We start from the raw sequence: 3,138 nt of genomic DNA on the forward strand, positions 1-3,138 counted from the left end.
GACCCCAAGATCAAGAGTAGGATGCTCTACTGACTGAGCCAGTCAGGTGCCCCCTATACCTAGTTATTTTTATAACTTCATGTATGAATAAAATGAGTAACTGGTATGTATATTTAAAAATAGAAATGGATTTTGCAGCATTTTTTTTCCTGTTAGAATCCTGTAGAACATCTTACAGTATTACATATTTTTATCATTCACTTTAAATAGCATTTCTTAACAGGTAATTTATAATTCACCGGCATCAGAGTCACCTGAGATATTTATTAAAACACAGAGTCCAGGGTCTCACCCCATATCTACTGAACTTGACTCTTAACACTGGGGTCCATGGGGCGCCTGGGTGGCTCAGTCGTTAAGCGTCTGCCTTTGGCTCAGGGCGTGATCCCAGCATTCTAGGATCGAGCCCCACATCAGGCTCCTCTGCTGGGAACCTGCTTCCTCCTCTCCCACTCCCCCTGCTTGTGTTCCCTCTCTCGCTAGCTGTCTCTCTCTGTGTCAAATAAATAAAATCTAAAAAAAAAAAAACAAAAAAACACTGGGGTCCAGAAATCTGCATTTTAAATATGTGCTTTAGGTGACTAGTACAAACTAGAGGTAAGTCAGCATTGCTTCAGTGTGAGAGGACAGGCACACGGGTACCGAATCAAGGGGGATGAGCAAGGACATGAAGGGCACAATATGCTGTGGCATTTGGATCTTATCCTGGAAGTAATGGAGATTTAAGATAGGCAGCAACACAAATTAACTGGATTAATTTGTGTTACTTTTATAAATTATTTATTTGGAGAGTTAATCTCACTATCAGGAAAGATAGGTGAGGCTAAATGGACATAAGATTGTATTCTTATATAAAATTATTTTGAAGGATATCAGATATATATGATTTATTCCTCAATATCCTGGTTTTAATGGTTCTAAATTTTTTATTTGTGAATGACAAGCCATATAAACTATTATTTCATCTTACGATTCATGTAAAAATTAATGTATGGAAAAATAAACTTAAGGATCAAATTGATAATACTGATAATATACATTTACAATTACAAAACCACTGGTTACTATAAATACCATCATTATACTAATAAAATGGGAAACATTCCTGAAGCACCTGGCTCAAGGCTGGCATACTTTTTTTTTTTTTTTTAAGATTTTATTTATTTATTTGAGAGAGAGAGAGAGCATGAGCAGGGGAATGAGGGAGAAGCAGGCTCCCCGCTGAGCAGGGAGACTGACATGAGGCTTGATCCCAAGACCCTGGGATCACGACCTGAGCCAAAGGCAGACACTTAACCAACTGAGCCACCCAGGCGCCCCAAGGCTGGTATACTTTTTATAGAGCCCATTTGTGTAGCAATTTGTACTGGCTTGAGTGTATTTGCAATTATAAGTTATCTGCCTCCTACATTAATAAAAATTGTGGTAGTTAGGTTAGTCTGCTGAAGTAAACAACCCAAAACGTAGCTTAACACAATAAAAGAGGATTTCTCATTCATGTCACAGCTAATGCAGGGTGTCAGGCATAGATTGGAGCTTTGCTCCATGCAGGGATCAAGCTTTTTTCAATCTTCGTCTTTCAACCTTTCCATCTTCAAAGGCCTTGAGATGTGGTCTGCCTCCAGCATTCAGACAAGGTGTGGAGAGAGTGTGGAGAAATTCTTGCTCTTAACCACCTCACTGGAGGTAACACACACCATCCCCTCCCCCAGATTCTCCTGGTGAGAACCAGTCATGATTCCAGTGAGCTGCATGCATCTGGGAGCTGTGGTCTGATCCTTCATTGAGAAAGAAGAGAACAGAGCCAGTTTCTGCCACAATAGACTATTCTTCCAGATCACTCAATATCAGAGATATATACTAATCAGTAGGAACTGCTCAAATAAATAGGCTAACATATTGTAGATATTTCCCAACTTAAGTGTATTCCTTATAGTCAGGCATTCATCGAGGGCAACTACCTTTTTTAGATGGCCCAGGGAAGACTTTATCAAACTTTCTGGACTGTACTTCAATAAGAAATGTACTTTACATGGTGACTCATTACCAGTATATAGGTACCAAATCAAAAATTTCATACCTGTTGTTACGGAAATAATTATCCTTACCATATGTGGTGTACTCTGGTATTTGCTATACTGTTTTCTACAGTTTCATTCTATTCTTGCATGCCTCAACAGTAGGCTCATCTGTAATCTTGGGAGGCTCCATTCCATTTCTAGCTGTCTCTACTCCTGAGGGGAGATACCCAGAGGAGTTTGAGTCTAGGTTTCCTGATATGTAGATGATTCTCACTGCAGTCTTTTAGACACCCCAAAGACCATTATCACTTAGGATCATCTCGTGTGTTTTCTTTCCTCTTACAGCTAAGGTTTTGGATTTCTCAAATAAACATATAGGATGTTCAATGAAATTTGAATTTCAGACAATGAATAGTTTTTTTGGTATAATGATGTCTCATGCAATATTTCGGATATACTTACATTACAAAAATTATTTGCTGAAATTTAAATTAACTGGGTGTCCTATATTGTATTTGGCAATCCTGCCTACAGTGAATGAGACAAAGCAATGGGATTTCTTTTTAGCTGTTATTTATTTCTCTTGGCTGCTGATAATAAGGAAATCAGGCAGGCATTAGATACTGGCTTTAGGGATAGGAGGGGAGAGGCTGTGAGTTTGGGGCCTGTTTTGTAGTGAGGCAGGAAGAAGAGAGAAATTGTAGTCAAAGTCAGTGGAAGGTAGCAGAGAAATGGATAGCTGGGGATGGGGTGACACTGACCTGAAAGAGAGAAGGAACTGGCAAGGAAATGAGTGTGTGCCAGGAGTTTTCCTGTAGTCTTGTAGCGGCAGGAGGTCCTGGCTCCCCAATGCCTTTATTCGTTTATCCATAACTCTTGAGATCATATCCTTCTTCCTCAATTTCCGTTATTGTCATCTGAGCTTTTCTGGAGGCTCTGTCTCAGGTGACAAACCACCAACAGAAACTTGGAGCATATAAGGATGGCTTACCTCTAATGCAATAAAAAGGTGCCTTAGCAAGTGTTGGAGAAGGAGAGGGAGGATTTATTCTCTGAATCCTTAGTTGAAATCATGAATGACTTTCCCATATGAATGTGGTCTTAAATGGTGGTGTTT

Source organism: Ursus maritimus, unplaced genomic scaffold (genome assembly GCF_017311325.1).
Source record: "Ursus maritimus isolate PB19 unplaced genomic scaffold, ASM1731132v1 scaffold_3, whole genome shotgun sequence".
NCBI classification, from domain to species: Eukaryota; Metazoa; Chordata; class Mammalia; order Carnivora; family Ursidae; genus Ursus; species Ursus maritimus.